This window comes from Hemiscyllium ocellatum, unplaced genomic scaffold (assembly GCF_020745735.1).
Source record: "Hemiscyllium ocellatum isolate sHemOce1 unplaced genomic scaffold, sHemOce1.pat.X.cur. scaffold_465_pat_ctg1, whole genome shotgun sequence".
In the NCBI taxonomy this organism is placed as follows: Eukaryota; Metazoa; Chordata; class Chondrichthyes; order Orectolobiformes; family Hemiscylliidae; genus Hemiscyllium; species Hemiscyllium ocellatum.
The window spans coordinates 487,265-501,905 of NW_026869072.1; the positions used below are offsets into that span (position 1 = coordinate 487,265).

The 14,641-nt window shown below is 42.7% G+C and overlaps 1 long non-coding RNA gene across 6 annotated transcripts in view; it reads right to left on the minus strand.

Annotated features, from left to right (window-relative positions):
* The window catches only part of LOC132813774 (uncharacterized), a 40,861-nt gene extending 27,583 nt beyond the window's left edge, over positions 1–13,278 (minus strand). For 3 of the 6 annotated variants that reach the window (XR_009644163.1, XR_009644162.1, XR_009644166.1), the window contains exons 1-3: positions 6,772–7,181; positions 6,401–6,507; positions 1,831–1,930 (exon numbers count right to left, since the gene is read on the minus strand). This is a non-coding gene — a long non-coding RNA (uncharacterized LOC132813774). Of the gene's footprint in view, positions 1–1,830; positions 1,931–3,657; positions 3,741–6,400; positions 6,508–6,771; positions 7,195–13,235 lie in introns of those variants that run through there. The other 3 variants (XR_009644167.1, XR_009644165.1, XR_009644164.1) reach the window with 3 other exon arrangements.
* Between the last annotated feature and the right edge of the window lie 1,363 nt (positions 13,279–14,641).

The following is a 14,641-nucleotide window of genomic DNA, read 5'->3' on the forward strand; positions in this document are numbered from 1 at the left end:
CAGAATACACGTGCATCTTGCTCCTCAGGATTCCCTCCAACAACTTGCCCAGCATCAATGTCAGGCTCACCGGGCGATAGTTCCCTGGCTTGTCCTTACCACCTTTTTTAAATAGTGCACCACGTTAAACAACCTCTCGTCTTTCAGCATGTCACTTGTGATAATCGATGATACAAATATCTCAGCAAGAGGCCCAGCAATCACATTCCCAGCTTTCCAGAGATCTAGGGTACACCTGATCAGGCGCTGGGGATTAACCAAACTGTACGGGTTACAAGACACCCAGCACGTCCTCCCCTGTAAGATGGACATATTCAACATCTATTTCCCCACATTCTATATTACCCATGTCCTTCTCCACAGTAAACACTGATGCAAAATATTTAATTAGTATCTCTCCCATCTCCTGTGGCTCCACGCGTAGGCTACCTTGCTGATCTTTGAGGAGCCCTATTCTCTCTCGAGTTACCCTTTTGTTCTTAATGTATTTATAAACACCCTTGAGATTATTCATAACCCTATTTGCCAAAGCTAGCTCATGTCCCCATTTTGACCTCCTGATTTCCCTCTTAAGTATACTCCTACTGTCTTTAATGCTCAGGGTTTTTTTTTTAGGATTTTTGGAATGGAATAAATGCAAAATATTACATCTTGAAAAAACAAACAAGGGCAGAGTTACACTAATTAAAAACATGGCCACGAGTAGCGCTATGGAACAAAGAGGCCGATCTGTTCGGGTCTTTCAAGTATGTGTCACATGTAGACAGGGTGGTTCAGAAGATGCTTGGCACATTTGCCATCATTTCTCAGACCTCTGAGTACAAGAGTTGGGACGTTATTTTGGAGACTTTTCTGGAATTCTGTGTCCAGTTCTGGTCATGCTGATATCGGGAGGACATTATGCAGTTGGAGCGGATTCAGAAGCGATTTCCCAGGATGTTGATTGGAATGAATAGTTTGAATTATAAGCAGATGCTGGATAGGCTGCGACTTCTTTCACTGGCGCGCAGGAGGCTGAGGAGCGACCTTATTAGACGTTTCTCAAATCATGGAGGGGTGGTATCAGTAATGTGAATACCAGGTGTCCTTACCAGGAAGGGATGCGATTCAAGACTGAGTACATGCCTTTTAAGGTGACAGCAGAACGGCTTTAAAAAGGTGTTCGGAACCTTTTATAAAAAAAATTGTTCAGACAATGGTTTATGTGTGGAATGAACTATCAGAGGAAGTGGTAGTTGTGAATCAAATTACAACTTTAGGGTGGCACAGTGATTAGCCCTGCTGCCAGGGCCCCAGGTTGGATTCCAGCTTTGGACAACTGTCTCTGTGGGAGTTGCACATTCTTCCAGTGTCTGCATGGGTTTCTTCCAGGGGCTCCAGTTCCCTCCCTAATGAGAGAGCAGCCCTATGGTCTGGGCGGACAATGCTGCCGTTACCTTTTACACAGTGATGCCACTGTGTCTCTGGGGTGGGGAGAGGGAATGCTGAAGGTGGTACATGGGAGATGTTCACTTTCATTAATATTGTTGGGGGCTGCACTGATGCAGGCAAGTGGAGAATGTTCCAACACAATCCTGATGTGTGCCTTATAGAGAGCAAACAGACACTGGGGAATCAGGGGTTTGGGGAAACTGAGGTTGTTCTCTTTGTAGCAGAGGCAATTGAGAGGAGCTGTGACAAAGGGGTTTAGAAAAGTTACCTGTGTAATAACAAACCTTACATCCATCAGCTCATTATACAAGGAGTACAGGACACATATTAAAGGTTTGGGAAGATTCAAAGGAGAACTTTTATGCAGCAAATGGGATTCAGATGGAATACAATACTCACACACAATGCGAATATCCAAGTCCTGATGAACTGACTAATTCAATCAGAGTTTGGTGTTATAATGACTGAGATTACCATCTGAATGTCCACCTGTAGCATCCTGTAATACAAGTTTATAAAATCCATCACTGTCAGTTCAGGTTAGAAACTCACACCATCCCCTCCTCCTGGCCCAGGATGACTGGACACATTACCCCTTGTGGAGATCAGCAGTCAGTTCACAGGGAAATCTATGTGTGCTTCTAGGAGTTTCCACCTTGGGACTTCATGTGACTGAACAAGTCAGATCTTTGACACATGGGACAGAATGTTCCAAGAGTCAGTGAGATGTGGAGAGCAGGATTTGCTTCTTTCGTTTTCCTTCTGTGCTGCTGCTGTGCCTCATCAGAAAGACATGGGGTGTGAAAGGCTCATGCAGTTCGATGGGCAAGTTGCCTCCATTCTGACCAATGGGCAGCAAGCTCCTCCCATAGAATATCTCTAAAAACAGAGCAACTTTGCATGCTTCCCACTGCCCAGTGCTCCCAGTAAATGTTTAGAAGAATGATTGGGGGGGGGGGGGGGGGGGGGGGGGGGGGGGAGCTCCTAGAAAAGGCGTAAAGTTCAAAGAGGATTGAGAAGAGTGAGAGATGCACAGGAGAAGGGGGCAACAAGTTGCCACATGGAGTATGAATTTGGGAAAATGGGAAGTTGGTCATTTTGGAGGAGATAATAAAAGAACAGAGTGCTATTTACTTGGTGGAAACTGTAGAAAGCTGCACCACAAAGGGACCAGGGGTAATTGTGCAGGAAACACAGAAAGCTCGCAGATTCTAGGTCAGTCACAAAATCAAGGGTTCTGTTTCAGATTCATCAAGTTTAAGCCAACACAGACACAGGTAAGGATTTTCAGTAGCAATGGAGCTGGGATGAGGTGGAGACAAGCAACGTTTAAGAGATTGGAATTCCTGTTTGTGTTTGTGTAGATGTGTGATCACAAAATCACCTTGGGGTTACAGATATGACAGCGATGTTGTGAAGAGTCTAGTTCTATCTCACACTGCACCCAGCGAGAGAGAGGGGCTTAGCAGTGAGGGAAAGGAATTTGTAATACCAACTGAAGGCAATGGGTTTAACCATTGCAATGTTTCATTGGAGGAAATTGCAGCTAACTGAGTAGTGGGAGTGTGATAAACAGTTTGATAACTGAGTAACAGTGGAGCAATGGAGAGGGATGATGGGGAGAGAGAGCTTGACATTGTCAGTGTACATGTGAAACCTAACACAGCGCTTTTGGACGATGTCACCTCCTGGCAGTATGTCGGTGAGATACAGGAGGGACACCACATACAAGGAATTCAGAAAGGAAAGGGAGAGTAGAGATGGAGCAGGATTTACAAATGATGGGGAGGTCAAATGCTGGTTTTTCTTGCAGAATGAATGAGAAGGACATAACCAGGAAAGACAGACAGACAGAACAAGGAACAATACCTGTGAATTGGCGACGGGGAGTGATGAGGAGGAAACAGAATTGGAATATTTGTAGTTTAGCGAGACTAGTGAAAGATCAAGATGAGCTCTGATAAGACTTAGCAAGAGACTGGAGAACGATGCAAGTTGGGACATAAATCAGGAACACCATGTGAGGCAGTTTGGCTCGGTGGGCTAGTGGGAGGGAGGGAAGCAGCAGAGGCAGCTGGTCGGATTGTCTCAGTCTTAGTGACAGAGAAACTCAATGTGTTTCTTGCTCTTGTTATTGGAGGGAAGGATGAAGGAGACAGGATGATGGACAGTGTTTTACAAAGAAACAAAACCAGGGTTCGTAATATTTAAAATGAGTGAACAAACCTAATGTATTTAACTTTTATCCAGAATATTAAAATGTACAACTGAAGTCACTATTTGAATCCCAGCTTGTCAGATGGTGGAATCTGAATTCAAGAAAAAAATAACTGGAATTAGGAATCTCCTGATCTCCATGGAACCATTGTCAATGGCAAAAACGATCCTGCCAACCTGACAGTCGCCTAACAAGCTACTCACTGTAGTAATCACTGCAAAGTCTCAACAAAGGAATGAAACTGGATGGAGCACTCGGCATCTAACAAGGCATTAGGAAATACAACCACAGAATCAGCCCTCTCCACTCTGCAACATCCTGCTCACTAACATCTGGTTGTTTTGTGCCAAAACGTGGCGAGCTGTTTCACAGACTAGTCAAAGAACAGCCTGACAAAGTCATACTGACAGAGTCATCCCTTACAGATAATGGCCAGACACCACCATCACCATCCCGAGATATCGAGAGTGTGATGATGGAAAAGCACAACAGGTCAGGCAGTATCCGAGGAGAAGGAGAATCGACGTTTCGAGCCTAAGCCCTTCATCAGCCTGAGCTGCTGTGCTTTTCCAGCACCACACTCTCGACTCTGATCTCCAGCATCTGCAGTCTTCTCTTTCTCCTGAAATCTCTGGATATGTCCTGTCCCACCAGCAGGACAGATCAGGCAGAGGCGATGGCATAGTGGTGTACACACAGGAACCATTTGCCCTGGGAGTACTCAGCATTGACTTTGGACACCAGGAAGTCTCATGGTTCCTGCTGATTACCACGTACCATGCACCCTCGGCTGATGAATCAGTGTTCCTCCATGTTGAATAACACTTGGAGGAAGGACTGAGGCAATAAAATGGTGACAAGTGTACTCCCCGAGTACAGGATTTCAATGTCCTCCACCAAGAGTAGCTCAGCTGCAGGATTACTGACTGAGCTGGTCGGGTCCTCAAGGACATAACTGCTCAACTGGGTTTGCAGCAGGAGGTAACGGAACCTGCAAGTGGGAAAAACATACTAGATCTTATCAGTATGAATCTACCAGCTGCAAATGCATCTCTCCATGACAGTATCGGTAAGAGTGACCATCCCACAGTCTTTGTGGAGACAAAGCCTCGCCTTAAAGTTGAGAAAAACTTCCCTTGTGCTGAGTGGTACTATCACCGTGCTAAATGGGACAGATGTAGGAACTCAAACTGGATCTCTCTGAGACACTGTGGGATAACAACAGCAACAGAACTGTACTCCAGCACAATCTGTAACCTCATAGGTTTGTACATCCCACAATCACCCATCACAATGAACAGGAAAGGAGGGTATGCCATGAGCAGCACCAGGCATACCTAAAAATGAAGTACCAACCTGGTGAAGCTACCAAGCAGGACCATCTGCATATCAAACAGCATCAGCACCAAGCAACAGAGCTAAGTGATCCTACATCCAATGGAGTGGATCAGGGCTCTGCAGTTCTGCCACACCCAGTTGTGAACGGTGATGGACAATTAAACAACACGTTGCAGGAAGCACCACAGATATCCCCACCCTTACTGATGGAGGGGCCTCACACATCCATGCAAAAGATAAGATGACAGCTTTGCAGCAATTTCCAGCCAGATGCAAAGTGGGATGATCCATCTCAGCCTTCTCCAGTGTTTCCTAACATCACAGATGTGAGCTTTAAGCCAGTTCAATTTAGTTTGAATAATACCGAGAAATGTTTAAGTAGTGTAAAGGCTATGGGTCCTGCTAACATTCGGGCAACAATACTGATAGTTTGTGCTCCAGAACTTGCCACCCACCAAACCACGTACCGCTCCGGCACTGGCATCTACTGACAATGTGGAACATTGCTCAGACATGTACAACACAAAAACACAGGGCAAATCCAACCCAGGAAATTTCCCTCTGTCAGTCCACACTCGATCAACAGTAAAGTGATGGAAAATGTTATCAACGGGGCTATCAAGCAGCAGCTGCTCAGCAACAGCCAGCTCAGCGACACTCATTTTAAGCTCCACCAGGGCCACTCAGCTCCCGATTGTGTTACCGCCTGATTCACAACCTGACAACCAGCTGGATCCCAGAGGCGAGGTGAGAGTTACAGCCCAGTCCCACTCCAACACTACTATTTCTATCTGATTCCACCCTCACCTCAGCTCATATACTCAAACTATCATCCATTGTATGTAACCTCCAGACTTAATTATCCAAACACACTCCTGGCCAGCCTCCCAAATTCAACCTTCCTGTAATCGACAAGAAAAATTGAAAGCTCTATTGCCCACGTGCTCACTTCTCCCCAAACATGTTCATCTGTCAAAAGGATCCTATTCATAAGCAACAACAATTAAAAATTCTCATTCTTGATTATATTCCTGGCTGTGATTATCCCTAGCTCCCTGCACCACACATCCTTTGAGACCTCGACAACCCATTTTCTTTTAGATTCCCAACGACTTGTTAATTCATTACTTCAACTGTGTGGCTGATTCTCCAGTTGCCAAAGCACAAACTGGAATTTGCAGACAAAACCTCACATATCTGCTTCCCACCGTTAAGACATCCCTCAAAATCTGCTTTGTGGCACCTGTTTTGGACACTTGACCAAATATCTCTATATCTGGCCTTATATCTAAAGTTCTCAATCGTATTTTTGTGAAATTATAAGAATGATGATAAAACTACAAAGTTCTTGATTTGGACATTATCTTCAAATCATCACTGTTTCTGGAATGAATAATCTGTAATGTCTCTTACCCAACCACATTGTGGGAGCACCTTCACCACACAAACTGCAGCTGTACAATAAAGTCAAGCATCACTCTCTCCACAGGCAACAGGGCTTTGGCATTAATCACTGGGATCTGTGGAAGGAGAAATACACATGATGTTTCAGGGAGTGCAAAACGGATTAAAGGGAATGAAAATGGTGCAGAATTTGATAGTCAGAAATGGAAGGAAAATACACTTGCTTATTGGAAAAAGGAATTCTTGACTGTCAAAAATATTCAAGAAAAAAGTAATCTGATAATAGAGCAGCACATGGTCAGGGGCTGGGCCACCGTGAAAAACTCATTTACAAAGGGTCTGCAAAAGTAATAATACAGTATTAAACAGACCAAACATACCCCCATGGTTGGAGACTGATGAAGCTAGACATTGACAAAGTGGTCCTGAGGGAGCCCAGAGGTGAATCAGAGCAGGATTGGCTGCTGTCGTCACAATGACTCTGTACCAGAGAGAGGCTGCACATGCGCCTGGCTGCACCGTGCCCCCTACAAAGATGGCGGCTCCGCACGTGTCCAGTGAATCGTTGTCCCGAATAAAGATGGCGGCGCTCACTCAGGCCTGCAGCCGCTGAGGCAATTCCGCATTTATTGCAAAAATGGGACTGGGACGTTCAAACTTGTGTTTTCCGACGAGCCCAATTTGTTTGTAAAACCTCTCCGCTCATAGCAACACAGTGTTTCTCCCGTTTCCCTGTTTATTTCTTTTTTACCGTATCCTTTCTCTCCATAACTTCCCGAGCATTCATTACAGCGACTCTGCGCCGCGCGCGAGGATGATCACATGGTTTACGTTAGCTCCGCCCTTCATTCACTGTGATTGGTTGGAGGACCAACCGCCCGCTCGGTCCTCCTGTTCCTCCCACTGTCCTTTCATTGGTCCGGTGCTGACATCAATCACCCGGGGTCACTGTTGGCTGGAGCATGCGCAGTGTGTCCTGCTTTTGCTGATATGTTGGGTCATGTTTCCTGCGGATAAGAATGAGCTCTGCAGTAGATTTCCTTCATTCATGGAGGGCATTGCCTTCCTACTCATGACTGTATAGCTGTGATTGATGAATCAATGCCATCTAAATCAGTACATAAACACCCCATTTTCACAACATCTGAGATCTTTAGCACATTGTATTACACTCTTCTTTGGAGACAAAAACAAAACATGAAACGGAGCCTCAGGGAATCGGAGCAGGAGGAGGGCATTCATCCCTTTCAGCTTGTTCCCCCATTCTATCAGATCATGGCTGGGCCAACCCAGACCTCAACACCTCTTCTAGGCTTGATCCACATAGCCCTCAACTGCTCAATATTTCAAAAATCCGTCCGCCCTCTTTTAAAATAATTTGAGATAGAATCATAGATTGCCTACTGTGGGGAAACAGGCCCTTCAGCCCAACAAGCCACACTGAGCCTCCAAAGAGTAACCCAACCATTTCCCTCCCACATTTAACTTTCACAATTGTTTGGGGGAGAAAATTCTAGCCATTCACCACGAGAAAAAAAATCTTTACTTTTTTTTAAAATGAATGTTCCCTTATGTAATGTCCCCTGGTTTGAGACTTCACTGGTGCTAGAAGATTTGGTCAACATCTACCCTATCATGCTCCTCAGAATCTGGTTTCCATAAAATCCCCCCTGCTTATCTATTCTTGATAGGTCAATCCTTTTGTCTACAAAGCAGCTAAGTGAATCTTTTTTGAATGGTCTCCAATGTTGGTTTATCCTTTATTAAATATGGGAGCTTACATTGTACACAGCACTGCAAGTGAGGACTCAGCAACAGCCAGTGTGGTTAACCAATCCTCAATCCATGCTAATACATTACCCGATACCATTAACAATTTACTTTTATGTAGCACCTTATCATTTGCATTTTTAAATTCCAAATACAGAGCATCATTGGATTGCCCTTTATCAGCCCTAATTGTTATCTCCTCAATGAACTGTCGTAAATTTGTCAAATATAGTTTCTCTTTCACAAAACCCAGTCTGCCATGTTTAATGATAAGCTTTTCTAAATGTCCTGCATTTTCATACTTTAATATTTCACTCTGTAGGTTCTTTAAGTAGATTTGCTACGTATGATTCCCCTATCTTAAATCCACGCGGACTCTGTTCAATCCTGTCACTGTTCAGTAATAAACTTGACTGTACTCCAATCTAGTTAATAAATGTATCTATTTATTTTTAAAAATTGATTACTTATAAATGCTGAACCCATGCAATATCAATTAATTAGTGACTCTGAATTTGGGTTATAATGTTTTTTTTTGTTAATTCCTTTTCGTACTGTGTTATGCAGGCAGCACCAAGTGATCACTCTTAATTGTGAGTAACTTTGAAAATAATATATTTTAAAAATGACATCCCAAAATGCTACCTCATTATTGTGCAAGGAGGATTTTGCATTCAATAGTTTGCAGATAAAATTGAACAGATTTTTGCTGCAATTTGGCCAGACTGCAGATTATACCAAAGTGGCAACTCTGTTGTCAAATTCTTACTTGACACTGCCCAAGGCGATACTGATGGGACTTCGCTTTGCCATTCTTGTTCACCAGCTTTATTTCCAGGTTTATTCGTATAATCATTCTAGAGCTTGTAATTTTAGACAACTTCTCTTTTAGGTACATATGTAAATGTCATACTGAAATGTTGCACTGAATGGTATCAAATCTGAAATTAGTCTCTAATCTGATAGTAACATGTTCTGACGCTTCTACGTATGTATTGGCATAAGTCTATGCCAGTTATTTTTCTGAAGCCTGTGATTCCTGATGAAGGGCTTATGCCCGAAACATCAACTCTCCTACTTCTCGGATGCTGCCTGACTTGCTTTGCTTTTCCAGCATGACACTTTTCGACTCTGATGTCCAGCTTCTTTGGTCGTCACTTTCGCCTTTGAGTAGATTAAACCAAGAATATTTTTTGTTGGTCAAAGTGCAATAGGAACCAATTCATGAAATTCAGATATCTCACATCTACCTGAACTACATGAAGGCTAAGACATTACTAAATTATTGTCAGTAATGGAAACTGTGCTGACAAACTTGTGCAGTATCAGTGCCTCACCTTTAGAGTGTTCCCCGATATCATGCAGCTGCAGTATTTTATTTTTCACTCAGCTATATGTTTTTCTCACTTGTTTCTTTGTGAAAGATTACAAAATTAACTTGGATGAATGAACTTATGATTTCTTTAACCAATGTTGGGAGAGAAAAAAATTCTGTATTTCAAGTGCTGATACAGTAAAATAAACTGATAATCAGCAGAAAGGGTTTAAGATGGATATGGAAAAATGCTGGCAAATGGGACTAGATTAATTTTGGATATTTGGTCAGCATGGGCAAGTTGGACTGAAGGATCTGATTTTGTTTTAGACAACTGTGACTTCATTCTCTCAATTAAGCAAGAAAAGGTTAGCATTTTACGCCCACTGAATCATTGCTCCATAAAAGGTAACAAGCTTTTTATCTGTTCTGGCACTGAATATATGGAAGTCAATTCTGAAGGAAAAAATCCTCGTAGGTAATGTTCCCACATATGTGGAGTAATTGCTTCTGGTCACTCTTCAGGCTTTAAAGGCGAGGAAAGAAATGAGTTGGCCAAAGTTAGCAACATCATTTGGCTGGACTATGCTCATTGGGGAAAATTGCAGGATCTGTAGCAGGAACATGTTTCAGAATGTATGCAATAAACCTGGACATGGTTATTGTTTTCACAGAGCTTGTGACCTGACTGGAGCAGCAATGAAGCTCGTATTGTTTTTTTAAATTTCCGAGCTTGCCAAATTATTGTTGGTAAATGCAGGTGACTTTATCAAAGCACATTTCACACTCCCCAGCTAGGAATTTGGTCCCAATTCTGTCAGTCCATCCATTCCTATGGATAACAGATATTTTAAATGTGAGCACTCCATTTAACTATTTGAATTGAATACTTCAGTGGTTTAGTCCTCTTGGATTCTTTATTTCAAATTACTCAGTGATTCTTGTCCCCCCTGAACTTGCCAAGCACTGGGCAGTTCTGGAATATTCCAAATATTTACAATAGATGCATTCACACTATTGAAGGCAACCTGGCAGATTTGAATACCATTCAGGTAGTCAACAACAATACATAAGTAACTTAATGAATTGCTTACTGTACACCAACAATACAAGGCAAGTACTACTGAAACCACAGATTCTCTCCCAAGGATTCCCAAGTCTAAACTGTGCATTCCAGGTATGCTCACTGTCACCATCTGGGAGGAGTCTCCCAAAGTGCTCCCAGAATTTAGAAAGCACATACACACTGCCCTCCAAAGCCAAATCTGCTGTCACAGGCTTCACTCTTATTGCACACAGTGACATTTATTGTCCAGTTCTTTAACGTGACATGATTTTACAAACAATTTGTAGAAGTGAATAGAAAGTGTGATATTCGCTTGACCTTTGGCTCTAAGTATCAGACTGAACTGAACCTTTAGCAAGATGTGGGATCTTTCCCACAAACTTTGTTTAAACAAGCAAAGATTATGCTCTGAGATTTAAATGTTTAATCAGGTTTAAGAAAAATCCTTCCAAAAAAATTGAGAGTTTGACTTCAATTCCTTTAAAGAGACATGCTCTTGGCCTTCAATTTTGTGACATGTGATCATTCTTTGGTAAAAGGTGGCTGTGTGCAGCACTGCAGGATGTTGTGCTGAAGTGCCTCATTGGGTGAATGAGCTTTATTACTGGTGTAACTTGGCTAATTTTGGATTGGAATGTTACTTTGAGTTAAATCTTGTTTTTAAACTGAGGCGTGCTAATGTAACTCAAGTGTGGACACTATGCTCATGTTCGCAATGAACCTTTCACTTTTGCAGATTAGTATTTTCTGATCTGTTTTGTAAATAAAGTTCAAAATAAAAAGCACAATGTTGGAGAACCGCAGGTCCAGCAGCATCTCTGAGGGGAATAAAACATTGTAAGTTCAAAGTCTCATGATCTTTTTTCCGTTCAGACGAAGAGTCAGTGAAATTGAAATGTAACTTTTTTTTCTCTTCATCGATACCCTCAGAACTGCTAAGTTTCTCCAGCACTTTGTTTCTGGGGTTTAGATCTCCAGCAGTTTATTGTTTTGTTATAGATCCTATGATTTGACCTGGGGAGCAAGCAGCAGCAACTGTGATCAACTAGGATAAAACTCTCCAACCATGGAAAGAAAAACAGTTCTTTATACTTTGCATTTCTTACTTACAGTCGTGTTTTGCAATTCAGCTAAGTGCAAGAAGGCATACCACCGGCCTTGTCTCAAACTTGCTACTCATCTTTGAGGACTAATCTGTCAGAATTGCGTTTGCTCGCTTCCTTTGAGATCACAGTCCACAAGTGTCCCAGTTCCAGTTCCTGGGCCGGGCCTGGTTACCACATTGCAGTGGGGTGGGGAGCTTTGTGTCAGCCTGAAGTGTTCGTTAAGAGCATCATTGCAGGTTGAAGTTGATGGTTTTGACTAATATTGCGTCATCAAACTTGGAGGAAATCCTTCCGAATGTACTGATTAACTGGACTGAGGCTGTTTACATGCAGTCCTGTTATAGTGCTGTCATATTCTCAGTTAAGAATCACATAACACCAGGTTGTAGTCCAACAGGTTTAATTGGAAGCACACTAGCTATTGGAGCACCGCTCCTTCATCAGGTGATTGTGGAGGGCACAATTCTAAGGCACAGAATTAATAGCAAAAATATACATTGTGATGAAACTGAAATTATACAATTAAAAAAACCTTGATTGTCTGTTGAGTCTTTCATCAGTTCGAATACCATGATATTTTCACTTCTTTCATATGTAAATCACAAAACCTGTTTTTAAAATTGCATTCCAGACAGTGGCCCACCCAATCACTCATTGTATTAATCAGTGCACAGTCTCAAAGGAATGAAACTGGATGGACCACATTACATCTCCCAATGCACTGGAAAATACAACAACACAATCAACCCTCTTGACACTGCAACTTCTGCCTCACTGTGGGACAAAAACAGCAGCAGAACTGTACTCCAGCCCAATATGAAATCTCATGCCTGGTATATCCCGCACTCAACCAATAACATCAAGCCAGGTGATCAGCCCTTGTTCAATGGAGAATACAGAACGTGCCAGGGGCAGTACCAGGCATACATAAAATTGAGGTGCCAACCTGGTGCAGCTCCCATACCTGCATACCAAACAGTGCAGGCAACACCAAATAGAATCATGTGATCCCACAACCAATGGATCAGATGGGACCTCTGCATTTCTGCCACACCTAGTCAGGAATGGTGATGGACAATTAAACGACTCAGTGCAAGAAGCATCATAGATATCCCCATCCCTACAGACAGAAGGGTCTCAATCATCCATGCAACACATAAGACAACAGCATTCGCAGCAATCTTTAGACAGCAGTGCCAAGTGACTGAGCTTCCCCATTGGTCCCTGACACAGATGGGAATCGAATTGGTTGAAAACTCATTTCAAATCAGATCAAGAAATGGACAAATAGTGTAAAGGCTCTGGGCCCTGCCAACATTGTGGCAATAATACTGATGGCTGTGCTCCAGAATTTGCTGCCCACCAAGACAAGTACTGCTCCAGCACTGGCATAATATTCTCCATCAGTGACCTTTTGTCAAAAGTTCTCAATAATGTTTTTGTGAAATTAAAAACATATTGATTTTTACCGGTATCTTCTACTCTTCACTATCGCTGAGTGAATTATCTGTTATGTCTCTTACCCAACCACGTTGTGGGAGCACCTTCACCATACAAACTGCAGAAGTACAAGAAGTCAAACATTACCCTCTCCACAGGCACCAGGGCTTTGGTCTTGATCACTGGTATCTGTGGAAGGAGAAATACACATGATGTTTCAGGGAGTGCAAAATAAATTATAGGGAATGAAAATGGTGCAGATTTGGGCTGTCAGAAATGGAAGGAAAATCCACTCCCTTATTGGAAAAAAGATTTCTTGTCTGTCAAAGATATTGTGGAAAAAAACCTGATAATGAGAAGCATATGGTCACGAGTTGGGCAGCAGGAGACAATTCATTTACAAAAGGGTCTGTTAACGTAATAGTAAAATACTAAACAGAGCAAAAATACACACGAGAGACTGAGGAAGCTAGATAATGAACAGGTAGACATCAAGAAGATCAGAGAAGAATCAGAATAGTGTTCACTTTTATGATCCCACAGTCAGAGATGACTAGCACCGAAACAGACTCTTTAGTCCAATCGTCTTTGCCAACCAGATATTCTAACATAATCTATTCCCATTTGGCAGCACTTGGCCGACATCCCTCTGAACCAATCAAATGCTTTTTAAATGTTACAATTTCAGTTGCCCTTTAAGCCCCTTTTGAATTTTCCTTTCTTACCCTAAACCTATACCTCTAGTTCTGGGCTCCACGAACCCAAGTTAAACACCTCGTCTATTTACACTATCCATGCCCCTCATTATTTTATAAACCTCTATAACATCACACCTCAGCCTACGACACTCCAGGGAAAATGGACCCTGCCTATTATGCCTCTTCCTGTGACTGAAATCCTCCAACTCGCAACATCCTTGAACATCTGTTCTCAAACCTTCCATGTTTCAGTTCCTCCTTCTGATAGGAGGGAGACCAGAATTGCAAACAATATTTCAAAAGTGGCCTAACTAATGTCCTGTCCAGCTCCGTTACTCAATGCACTGACCAATAAAGGAAAGCATACTAAACAACTTCTTCACTATTCTATCGACTTTCAAGGAGCTATGAACCTGCACTCCAAGGTCTCTTTGTTCAGCAAGACTCTCTAAGACCTTACAATTCAGTGTGTGAGTCTTGCTCTGATTTGCTTTTCTAAAATGCAGCACCTCACATTTATCTAAATTAAACCCTATCTGCCACTCCCCAGCCCATTGGCCCATCTGATCAATATCCCATTGTACTCCGAGATATCCTTCTTCACTGTCCACAATATCTCCAATTTTGGTGTCATCTGCAAACTTACTAACTGTACCGCCTCTCTTCACATCAAAATTTTTTTAATGAATGACGAGAAATATCCAGAATAAAAAGCATCCATTTCCCTGGGTGTGAATGTGCTCTGTGTAAATCCTGCCCTATGACTCTCTGTCAGGGAGAGCTGCACATACTCCCCTCTGAACTTTGCCCCCTACAAAGCTGGCGGCCGCACGTGTCCAGTGAATCGTTGCCCCG